Source organism: Macaca nemestrina, chromosome 8, assembly GCF_043159975.1.
Source record: "Macaca nemestrina isolate mMacNem1 chromosome 8, mMacNem.hap1, whole genome shotgun sequence".
Taxonomy (NCBI): domain Eukaryota; kingdom Metazoa; phylum Chordata; class Mammalia; order Primates; family Cercopithecidae; genus Macaca; species Macaca nemestrina.
The window spans coordinates 88,015,155-88,028,380 of record NC_092132.1 but is presented as its reverse complement, the minus strand read 5'-3'; the positions used below and the strand labels follow the sequence as shown (position 1 = coordinate 88,028,380).

The 13,226-nt window shown below is 37.7% G+C and overlaps 1 protein-coding gene across 7 annotated transcripts in view; it reads left to right on the top strand.

Annotated features, from left to right (window-relative positions):
* LOC105482255 (uncharacterized) overlaps positions 1–13,226 on the top strand; it is a 220,647-nt gene that overhangs the window by 136,004 nt on the left and 71,417 nt on the right. The window lies entirely within an intron of this gene.

Below are 13,226 nucleotides of genomic sequence, written 5' to 3'. Positions count from 1 at the left end.
CCAGCTCAAATCCTGAGATATTATTATGAAGCTGCTGATTACCAATTTTAGATGTTTCTATTTATTGGAAAACTGCCTTTCCCTGAGCTAGCTGCAACTAATTATTATTTTAGAAAGGTAGTTTAATAACCACCTCATCTTCAACTCATGGTTTTCTTATATTCCTGGTGAAGGTGGGAGCGGGGTTTTTCTGTCCTGCTCATATCTGACTAGGTACCTAATGTCATGGGAACATCGGACAAGATTGAATGTTTGGCAGAAGAAACATCTGATAAGTTTGCACGTTAAGCAGAATAAACATCTGAGATGATTTCATGTTTGACAGAAGGAAGAGCAAGTGCAAAATGTTGTATGCTTGATTAATCTTTGTAGTGTTTATGAGCAGTTACACTTTGCTAGTGGAAATAATGTGGCATGGGAGTGGTGTGGACTGAATACCTACATAAGGCAAGCTTCAGAAAGCCTTTTAATAGTATATAAATGAGTAGATCTTATTCTGTGGGCCAGGGAAAAATTCTCTGAATACTTCTGGCTGTGAATATTAGCTGACCTAACTATAATAACAATGACTAAAACCATGGGAACCAAAGTTGTTTTGGTGGTTCAAGGATATCATAGCTTAGCTGTGCTACTGGCAGTGTTTTGTCCATGGTTGGCTAATTAGCAATGACTTCAATCATCATGTTCTCTGAAGACAGTATGTGAAGGCTGGAAGGGTTGCCTTTCTTCACGTTTCTTTTAAATAGGGAGTAAACTCAGATGCTTGCAGTGATCTTCCTGTAACATTTTAGGGTACAACATGCTCATTCCTAAACGAGTCAATATGAAAGCAAATGTAGTTACTTTGATTAGCTAAGAATAATCTAATAAAACATTAAGCAGGGGAGTCGCAAGATTAGATTTGAGTATTAGGGCATTCTTGTCACTGTTTAAAGTAGGGATTGGCAAGCTTTTCCCATATAGGCTCAATAGGAAACGTTTTAGGCCATTTGGTCTCTATCATATCTATTCAATTCTGTCACTGCAGTGTGAAAAATGTCATAAAATGTGGTAAGCAAATAGGCATAATTGTACTCCAATAAAACTTAACATACAAGGCTATATTGAAGGCTGCATTTGACCTTTGGCCTGTAGTTTTCTGACACTTCATAGAGAGCATAGTTGGAGGGTAGCCATGTAAAGAGGTTGAGAAACAACGGAAACTTTTGCAGTAGTTCATGCTATAGTTTGTTTGTTTTGTGTCACCGATTTGTGCATTACTATCAATCTATTAAAATTTTTGACCCATCCGGGGTTAAATAAGTAAGTTAGAAGCTCAGATTATACATTTAAACATGTGGAACTTTTTCTTGGCATTATTCTATTTTCATTTGTTTTTGCTGAATTTTTTAAACTTAAGATATAAGAATAATAATTGGTATAATGAGATAGATTAACTTATTTCCATATATGTTGAGGTCAAAGAAACATTCATGTAGGATATTTTCAGTTGGTAATTGGATAATAGGCTTTTCTACCTGGAGCTAGAACTCTATGGTTGAAGTTGCAGACTTAGAATAGTTTTATTATAATTATTAGACAAAGCCATAGATCTTAATGAGCTTGTCCATAATGCAGAATATGTAGAAGAAATAGAAGAAAGCCCTTGACAAAACCCAGGGAATATTAACAATATACAGAGGAAAATGAGTTGGTAAAAGAGACTGAACAGTGGCAAGAGAAAAGCAGGAGCAAAGTCAGAGGGAGTGATGTTGCAAAAAAATTTTTACAAAGATGAATATTTCAAGCAGGAAGTATCGATACTAACAGCAAAAAGTAAATTGGATTTAGCTTTTAAAAGCTCTCTGGTGGTACCCTTTTAAAAAAAATTTAGAGTTCTTGGGTGTACTATTAATGTGATTGATGCTTCTGGTGTTCAAGAATCTACCAAGATGCCAAAAGTAACCAACTTTTTTGCAGCTACATACACAGGGTCAGGGAATGTTATCTAGACTAATGAGTACATGTGTCAACATTTTCCAGGATTGTCAAAACCTAAGGGTCAGGTGTGAAGAAAGATCTTGTCTTTCTTAGCTGCTTCTTGTGGAAATACTTCATTTGTATTTCCTGAAAGAAAAAAATGCTCTCAGTCACTCTGAAACAAAAACCTGGTAGCAAGAACTAGAAGCTACTGTCAGATGCACATATACTCCCCCTCAATACAACTGTGTTTTGAGAGTTTCACATTTGAATCAGAAGTAGTTTATAAACCAGCGGCTTGGAGAAGTGGACATTTTAATAATAATATATTGCAGACAACTAATATAATGTCGTATGGAGAGATACAGAGGGAAATATGGAGATATGCTTTAAATACTAGTTTTCAGTATTCTGGGAATTTTAGGGATATCTGTAGAAAAGCTGGTACCCATCTTTTTGTTAGTGCAATTCCTCTTTATTTTGCTATATTCTGTTATCTCTGCTTTTACTGCTTCCTTTTGAATTTCATCCTTAAAGAAAGTACTCTTAGAACACATTTTTAAAGATATGTATGACAAATTTGTATTATTTCCTTTTAAAATAATTGACTCCCTATCCTAAAGTATATCTTGTATTCTCTTTGTTCCTGAAACTGAATCTCTTTATATGCATACCGTAGTGACAGTGTCACTGATAATGCTCTGCCAAGATTTTGAGTGTCTTCTGAATGGTCAGGCTCAAATTGTTGTATCTGAAATAGTTTTAGTATGAAGTTTTTTTCTGGTATTATATTTCTTCAGAAATTGGTAATCTGTGATTTAACTAGGTTATGAGGTAAAATGCAATTACCATATTTATAAATAAGTTGAAAGTTTGATTCATTTTTGATGGTTAAACCCACAATTTAGTGGGAACAGCAGATAAATCATCTTACATTGAGGAAGGAATTCTTTTGACTGACTTTTCTGAGAACTGCCTTAAACAGGTTCACTGTGTTTGTAGTGTTATAAAAAAATTAAAAGCAAAACAATTTCTATTATTAAACACTATTATACTTTATTCAGTGGATATATGTTTTACTACAATTATCTCACTTATCTAAATTAAGCACAATTATTGCTGTACATATGTACATATGTATGTATGTATTTACTATTTAAGAGACAGGATCTTGCTATGTTGCCCAGGGTGGAGTGTTGTGGCAATTCACAGGTGTGATCATAGGGCACTATAGACTTCAACTCCTAAAGTCAAGCCATTTCCCAAAGTAAGCCAGCCAAGTAGTTGATACTATAGCCCTGTGCTGTGCCCTCATGCCTGCTCTTATGCACAATTATTATTAAAAGGAAATTAATCCTACTGAGTTGTAAAATATTGACTTAATCTTCATCTTTTTAATAGAAATATTTATACTGTAGAACATATTGTGCATCATGAAAATTTGTTTCTGGTTGAAATAGGATTTGTGCATGTTCCCCTTTTTTATACATCATTGTTTCATTCATCCCTCAGAAAGACAGAAATCTGAGAGGCAAATATAAAGAAAAATGGATTTTAAAAGCATTATGTGAAATAATCTTCTGATTGCAGTCACATTTAACACATCAAATTAAATAAAGAAATCTCACATAATGCAATTTTGTCAGGGGTTCCTAAGATCACCTCCACGTTTGGTGTTCCACTAGAGGGACTCACATCTAAGATGAATGTATGTTTGGCAAAAGAAACCTGACAGGATTGAATGTTTGTCAGAAAGAACACTTGACAAAAGTAATTTTTTGACAAAAGAAACATCTGACAATATTGAATGGTTGAGAGAAAAAAACATCTGAGAAGTGTCATTGTTTGGCAGAAGGAGTATATATATATATCTTAGAAGATTGCATGGTTAACAGAAGGAAGACCTAGGAAAATAGCATGGCCTACAAAAGAAACATCTGAATAGAATGATGACTTAGGAGAAAAAGCATGTGATAGGATTAAATATTTTGCAGAGAAAACACTAGAAAAGACTGAATGCTTGGAAGTAGAAATTTCAGTGTCTGTGGATGGAAAAGGTCTGCCCTAACCTAAAATCTTGCCTTATTAGAAGAAAGAATTCAACTGTGGAGCATAGAGCAGAGTGAGAGACACTGACAAGTTTTAGAGCAGGAGTGAAAGTTTATTAAAAAGTATTAAAGAGGGAATGAAAGGAAGCAAAGTACACTTGGAAGAGGCCCAAGCATGCAACCTGAGAGATCCAAGTGCACAGTTTGACCCTTGACATGGGTTTTTATAGGTTGGTAGACTTTGGGGGATGCATTACTTCTCTGATTCTTCCCTTAGAGGAGGCTCTCACATGTGCAGTGGCCTGTCAGCTCTTGGAAGGAGCCACGTGTGCAGAGTCTTTATTAGAGATATACGCACGCTAACTCGAGGCATTCCACTTTTACCTGGTGGATTTTTTCTGAGAATGGTCATATACCAGTTAAACTCTGCCATTTTGCCTCTTACTGTGCATGCATGAGCCCATTAGCCCAGCTCTTGAAATCTTATCAGGAAGTCACTGATCACTAGCTTCAGATGTTTCCCTTTACTGGGAGTCTGCCTTTTACTGGTGGTGACCAATGATTATTTTAGAGAGACCTGACCATCACTTCATGGTTGCCTGACATTCCTAGTGAGAAGAGGCCCTCTCTGCCCTACTAATGTCTGACTAGCTACCTACTGTAATAGAAACATTGGCCCAGATTGAATGTTTGGTAGAAGAAACATCTGACAAGATTAAATATTTGACCAAAGAAACACTGGACAAGATTCAATATTGGTTAGAAGAAACATTGGACAAGATTGAATGTTTGGCAAGAAAAACAGCTGACAAGATTGGATGTTTGGTCTAAAAGACATCTGACAAGATTGAATGCTGGGGCAAAGAAACATCTGATAAAATTTAACATGTGGCAGGAGAAACAACTGACAATTGAATGGTTGGCAGAGGGAACATTTAAGAAGACTGCACATTTGGCAGAAGAAACATCTGAGAAGATTGCATGGTCGACAACAGAAACATTTAAACAGATTTCATAGTGGGCAGAAAGAGTATCCAAGAAGACTGCATGGTTGGCAGAGAGAAAACCTGAAAATGTGCAGAGCCTGCAAAAGAAACATGTAAAATAATTCAATATTTGGCAGAAGAAAACATCTGACAAGATCGAATATTTGGCCGAGAAAAAGGCTGACAAGATCTAATGTTTGGCAATAGGAATTTTAGCAGCTGTGGATCAGTAGAAGCCTGCAGAAGCCTCAATTTCTTGCCCCTTTAGAAGAAATAATTCAACTGAGGGGCATTAGGCAGAGTGAGAGACCCAGGCAAGTTTTAGAGCAGGAGTAAAATTTATTAAAAAGTAATAGAGCAAGAAAGAAAGGAAGTAAAGTACACTTAAAGAGGGCCAAACATGTGACTTTAGATATCAGGTTCATGATTTGACCTTTTACTTGGGGCTGTATAGGTTGGCAGGCTTCTGAAATTGCATTACATTTCTGATTCTTTTCTTGGACCAGTCTGTCTGCATGCATAGTAGCCTATCAGCACATGTACAGTGTGTTTACTGGAGTTGTATGCACATTCAGTTAAGCTTTCTTTATTCTGTTTTTTCATTTTTTATTGACTTTTTTTTTTTTTTTTTTTTTTTTTTTTTTACCAGTTGAATATTCCCAGAGAAAGGTCATAAATGTTTTAAACTCCACCATTTTGCCCCTTAGCGTACATTAGCCTATTCACTCAACTCTTGAGATCTTATTGGGAAACTGCTGATCAACAACTGTAGGTGTTTCTATCTATTGAAAGACTGCTTTTCCTGGGTGTGACCAATTATTATCTCATACAGGCAGTTTAACAACCACCTGACCATCAACTCATGGACAACTGGCATTTTTGGTGGGGATGAAAAAGATTTTCTGTCCTGATCACATCTGACTAGCTAACTACTATAACAGAAATAGCAAACAAGATTGAATGTCTGACAGAAGAAACATCTGTAACGGTTGAATGTTTGGAGAAGAAACATCTGACAACCTCGCATGTTTGGAAGTAGAAACAACTGATTAGACTGCATGTTAAAAAGGAAAAGCATCTGAAAAGTTTGAACATTTGGCAGAAAATACATCTGAAATTTGAAATGTTTGGCAAAAAGCCACATCTGACAAAGGTTGCATGTTTGGCAGAAGAAACATCTGACAAATTAGAACGTTAGACAAAAGAAACACTTGGCACAATTGAATGTGTGGCAGAAGAAACATTTTAGAAAATTTCAGGTTTAGCAGAAGGAACATTTAAGAAGACTGCAGGTCTGGCAGAAAAGAAACATATTAAAAGATAGTATGGTTGACAGCTTGCAAAATAGACATCTTGAACAATAGAATATTTGACATAAGTCATCTGACAAAAAATGTTAGAAGAAACATTTGACAAGTTTGTATGTTTGGCAGAAGGAACATCTGAAAAGGCTCCACATTCAGCAGGAAGAACATCTGACAAGATTGCAACTCTGGCATTAGAAACATCTGACAAGGTTTCTGTTTGGCAGAATATTTGACAAGGCTGAATGTTTGACAGAAATCATCAGACAAGGTTGAATGTTTGGCAAAAGGAATATGTAAGAAGTTTGAATATTTAGCAAGAGAAAGATGTGATTCAACTGAATATTTGGCAGGAATTTTTTTTTTACAAGACTGCATATTTAGCAGAAGAACTGCATGTTTGTTAGTTGGAACATCTCAGAAGATTGCACGTTCGACAGAGGGAACATCTGACAGGGCTGCACGTTAGGAAGAAAGAACATGTGACAAGTTTAAACGTTTTGCAAAAGGAGCATCTGACAAGGTTGCATGTTTGGCAGAAGGAACTTTTAACAAGTCTTCATGTTTGGCAGGAGAAAGTCAAGATTGAATATTTGGCAAATGATACATCTTCCAAACTTGCATGTTTAACAGAAAACAAAACATCTGAGAAGACTGCATGTTTGGCAGAGACAACATCTGAAAAGGTTTGATGTTTGCAGAAAGAATTTCTGACAAGCTTACATGTTGGGCAGAAGGAGCTACTGATAAGGTTGCAGGTTTAGCAGAATGAACATGTGACAATATTGCATACGTTTGGTAGAAAAATATCTGAAAAGATTGCGTGTTTGGCAGAAAGAACATCTGATAATGTTACATGTTTGGCAGAAGTAACATCTGATGAAGCTGCAGGTCTGGCAGAAGAAAAGATTACATGTTTGGCATAAGTAACATCTGACAAGTTTCACTGTTACACAGAAGAAACATCTGAGATTTCATGTTTGGCAGGAAGAACATCTGACAGGATTGCATGTTAGGCAGTAGAAAATGTGACCAGTTTTCATGTTTGTCAGAAAAACAATTAGGCAAAAAATTAGACAAAAAAACAATTAGACAAAAATTGCATGTTTGGCCAAAGAAACATCTGACAAGCTTGCACGTTTGGCAGAAATAAAATCTGACAGGCTTTCGTGTTTGGCAGTAGACAGATCTGACAAGCTCCTATGTTTAGCACAAAAAGTATCTGACAAGGTCACATGTTTCCCGTAAATTATTTGAAAAATTTTGAATTGTCCTGTGAAAGGTGGAAGATAATGAACGTCTGCTCTGAAAAAGTGCAGATGGCAAGTTTCATTGCTGAGAGTCTGGGGATAATGAAGTCTATTTCTGAGAGGCTGTAAAGGGTGAGTTTCTTCTCTAACCAACTGGAGATAAGAGGTCATTCTCTTAGAAACTAATAACTGTGAGTTCCTCTTACAAGAAACTGGAGATGGCAAGTTTCTCATCTGAGAGGCAGGAGAAAGTGAGGCCTTCCTCTGAGAGGCTGGAGGCAGTGAGACTCTCCTGAGATGTGAAAGAAAAAAAAAATTATCCTTTAAAAGCCTGAAGAAAAGAAGTTTCCCCTCCAAAAAGCAAAAGACAATGAAGTCATATTCACAGATGAAGAAAACAAAACAAAACAAAAAACCAGAAAACATACTTGTGAGAATCTGGTGAAGTCCTCCTTTGAAAAATTGGAAACAGTGAGTTTCTCCTCAGAGACAACATCTGAGAAGGTTTAATATTTGCAGAAAGAAAGAAACTGGACATGGTGAGAAGCCCAGGACTGTGAGGTCCTCCCCCACAAGGTTGGAGACTGGAGGTTTTTCTGCTGAGATGCTGCAAACTGGGAGTCTCCCTTCTAAGAGTATAGAGAAGGTGAGGTTCCCTTCTGAAAGGCTAGAGATAGCTAGATCTTTCTCAGAGAGGCTGGAGATGGTGAGGTCCTTCTCTGTGTTGGGGTCCACATGTTTCCTAAACAAAGGAATGAACACACAAGACAAGACAAGACAAGACAAACATGGCGGCTGCCTTGAATGGCGCACTCTGCTTTATATTATACAGTCGTTTGTGAAATGTTGCCAAGTCACAAGACACATTGTTGTTTTTCTGACCTTTCCCTGACTTTCTGGATTTTCAAGATGTTTACACATAAACAAGCTCCCAGGGTCTGCTGTTAGCAGCTGGCTCCTTTGTACTCCCCGTTTGCAGGGAAGGAATGCCCTGCTTCGTTTGCAAGAGCAGGACTTATCGGGAACACCTTGCTTCATTTGCAAGAGCAGGACTTATTGGGAACGTCTCGTTTGCGAGCACATAGTCCTTTACATTTCCCCTTTCCTTATTTATAAGTTGGAATTTCTTTTAAAACCATCATTACATGTTGAGCTCACTGGGATTTGGTGTTTGCCCTTTGGTACCGTCTCCAGCAGACTGTGAAAATGACCAAGGCAAGAACAACAATCAATACATTGCTAGAAACAGAGGTCAGCAAAGTTTTTACAGGGCTCATAGGGTTCAGAGACGTCAAACTTTGTGCAATACCAGTCATCAAATCTGCACCAGTCAGCAACGGTAACTGATTGTGAAATGTTTCAGAAATGTTTTGTGTTAATTCTTGTATTTCTAGGGAAAGATTATTATGACCAATTAAAAGTCTCTTTATCTCAGTCCAATTATGTACAGTGCTGTTAAAAGGAACAGGAGTAATACAAAATTGGGTAGTATTCCAATCACATTTCAACAAAGCTCGGATATTCAACACTGTTAGCTGATCTCCTAACCAAGAAACCACTTGCTCCAGATTATGCACTCGTTCAGTCAAATGAGCATCTATGTCTCGTTGCTGCTGCCACAGCAAATGTGATTGTTCATGCCATTGTTGCACAAATTCTGCATTTTGTATACTCTGGTGTAGAGCTAATCCAGCAACAGCGGCGGTGGAAGAAATTGCTACAAGTCCTATCACAGCAGTCACGACGATTCCAACCATCCTCCGACTGTGGTGGACAAGATCTTGCATAACCTTGTAAATTTGAGTAACCTCAGCAGATTCACTCCAAGTACGTGTTAAGTTTACTGTTAGCCAGGTTTCTTTTCTGGCTCTTAGTATATATAAATCGGAATGAGACTCATTCCAATTATTATTCCACCAAGTAGCATTTATACAACTTAAGAATGTACAATTGTTTGTACAGTTAACTACCCCCGTATTATTATCCCATTTAAAAACTCCTGTCAACAACAAGTAAGGCTTTCTTACACATGCAATAACATATCTAGAACTATTTCGATGCAAAGTTATATGGAAAAGGTTAGCAATATTAGTAAGATTTAAGGACATGTTTCCTGTGAAAGTGAACATTGGTTTACTAGCAGCTAGCAACTTCCAAATATGACCTTGTATTTGTGAGGTATTAGCCAAATGTGGCATAGGGGGTGATAGACCACCATCATGCCAAATAATAGTTTCATTGCCATCTGCAGAAATGCTATGATTACCTTTATGCCAATGCAGGTTGACATGGCTGAATTTAGTCTGAAAATCTCCATGTACACTCCAATCTGTAACAAGGCATTTACGACTCTTCCCTTTTACTTCTAACAACAATCGTGGCCCACTACCTCTACATCTAGTCCACTCTAGTTGGGAAACACCTCTGGACACATTGGGGATGGGGCATAAAGATAATGTACTTGGCAGAGTTTCATTAAGTACTGCAGTATGATTATACTTAAAACATTGAGCTACAATAATCATACTAAGGGCAGAGATATGACTATGGTTATAGCGAACAGCCCAAGCATCAGGAGAAAGATGCAGACAATGTGGACTACCCCCAAGACATATAGGTAACCCTTCAACCCCAAATTGATATGAACTATTTACTGTGCCAGTGTCTAATTCAGGATCCTGGTTTAAAAAAGGCGATGGCATCCAAGCAGTATCATTAGTAAATACTGGGACTTCTCTGTCTCCCCAGGCCACACCTTGATATAAGGGTGGAAAAGGAATATAAGCCCAGTATATAAATTCTCCAGCTGTTACCTGACAATTTACTACAGCCAGCATAGCCAGGAATAAAGTCAGTGGGGTTTTGGGCTGCCCAGCTTGTTGAACAACCCCTTCAGCTTCTTGAGTTAACTTTTTCAGTTGTCCCCATGTCGGGGGCTCCGCACGTCAAGTTCCGAAGGTGAATGTTCTCTGAGCGCTCAGATTTAGCTCCTGGAATTCCTTCAGGAACTCTTTGGATCGGCTCCTCTTCGCCATGGCACTGTTTCAACCGTCGAGATGGAAACCACTTGTCTCCGGCACCTGTACGGACGAGAGCATAGCCTTGGCCCCATTGTAAAACTTTTCCTTTTAAATATTTCCCTTGTAATGAAGGATAATACACCCACAGATTACTGTTATGTGGCTTTTCTAAAGGCTGTTGAAAATGTTTCACCGCTGCAGACTGCTGTAATTGGCGCCAATGGTTGAGAAAATTTAAAGTTAAAAGGGCTTTCAGAATTTGATGTTTTGGGGAATCTCGCCCATCTCCCCCTTTTGGTTTTAAAAGTTGTAATTTTAAGGTAGCATTGGCTCTTTCAATAATTGCTTGACCTTGACTGTTAAATGGAATACCAGTGGAATGATGAATATGGTATAAAGAGAGGAAGACAGCCAATTTGCGAGGGCAATAAGCAGGGGCATTATCAGTTTTTAATTCAGCAGGGACTCCCATAACTGCAAAGCGAGTAAGTAAATGAGTAATAACAGAGTCAGCCTTTTCAGAGGGTAATGGCATAGCCCACTGGAAATGTGGCCACATATCAATAGTATGATGAACATATTTTAAACGACCAAAGGAAGGAACATAAGTTACATCCATTTGCCAAATGTGATTTTTTTGAATGCCTCGAGGATTAATACCTGGACTTAAAAAAGGTGCAATAATAGGAGCACAAGGTGGGCAGGCTCTGACAATAGCTCGGGCTTGACGGCGTGTTATAGAAAATCACCATTGTAATCCTAAATTATTAGTATGATGTAGTTGGTGCTCATCCTGAGCCCGGTGGACACTGCCAATAAGTAAAGAATCAATCTGACTATTGCCAAAAGATAAAGGTTCTGGCAAAGCTGAATGAGAACGAATATGAATGATAAAAAGGGGGTTAGTGTGGGAAGTAAGAGTTACAAATAATAAAGAAAATAATTTTTGTAAAGGAGTTTGAGGAAATAATGTTAAAGAAGTCTGAGAAATATATTTAGTTACATATACAGCATATTGGGAATCACTAACTATATTACAAGGGGTTTGAGGCCAGTATTGTAGAACCATAAGAATGGCAAAAAGTTCTCCTTGTTGTACTGATTCAAATGGATAGTGAGAAAGTATTGAATTGTCTGAAGTCCAGTATCCAGCCTTTCCATTGCTTGAAGCATCAGTAAAAAAGGTGGGACCTTTAACTGGAGTGTAAGAGATAGGATTATATGGCAGTAAAGAATATTGTTGCAGAAAAGCAAATAATTTATTACTAGGATAATGCTGAGAAAAAGAACCAGTATACTCAGCGCAAGCCACTTGCCAACCCTCATGAGTTTTCAACAGAGATTTAATGTATTGATTAGATAATCAGGTAATAATTTTTATAGGGTCAGCACCAAGCAACTGACGAGCTCGATGTCATCCTTTAATAATTAATTTAGCCAATTTATCAATATATGGGTGAATTTTCTTAATGGCTTTATTAGCCAAAAACAGCCACTCCAGAATATTATTATCTTGGTGTAAAATGGCCGTTGGCAAATGGGGAGTATGAAAAAGACATAACGAAAGTGGAAGATTGGGTGCAATATAATCAAGGTGAGCTTCACTAATTCTATTTTCTACAAATGACAATTCTTCTTCGGCTACAGTGGATAAAGTCCCCATAGGTTGAATACAAGTATTTACAGCTCTAAGATCAGTTAATAAGTGCCATTTTCCTTTTTTTTTTTTTTTGACAAGACAAACACAGGGGAATTCCATGCTTGGTTCAATATGCCCCTCGGCCAATTGTTCCTTAACTAAATTCTTTAAAGCCTTAAGTTTTTCTTTAGATAATGGCCACTATTCCACCCAAATAGGAGTTGCAGTTTTCCACTTCAATTGTAAAGTTTGAGGCTTGTGGACAGTGGCTAAGAGTTTAAAGGATCGTAGCCCATTTTGAACACCATATTTTTGGCAGCTGAAGAAATATGAAGAATGCTTAAAAAGGCACCAAATTGTTGTAAAAGATCACGGCCCCAAAGGTTAATATTAATGAGAACAATATAAAAAAAACACTTTTCCTTGTTGTCCTTCAGGTCCTACACAGCTCAGGGGCTCGACACTTTGGTAGACTATAGAAGCAGTACCTAGGCCAGATAGAGTAACCGACACTTGTTTCTTTTTCCAATGATCAGGCCATTGAGCCAAACATATAATAGATACATCCGCTCCTGTGTCAGCTAACCCCTCAAAAAGTATCCCATTAATTTGCAATAAACATAAAGGTTTTTGATCAGAAACTAAAGTTTCCCAGAAAACAGTTTTCCCAGTACTACCGCAACCTCCTTGACGAGACACATCTCTAGATAGGAAAGGAAAAAAAAAAAAGGCAATAAAAGCAATTGTGCAATACGTTCCCCTGCCTCTAGGTGCATAAATTATGAGATTTGTACCATAATAAGGATTTCATCAGTAAAATCAGGATCAGTTATTCCTGGGACCACCATTAACCGCCGCATAGCGCTGCTGCTTTGATCTAGTAAAAGTCCTATATGTCCTTTTGGCAAAGGACCACACACTCCAGTAGCCAACTTATATATTCCTCCATTAGGTGATAAAGTATAAGGTTGGACAATAGCTAGGTCAGTAGCGTCACTCTGCTTAGTGGCAGCATAAAGC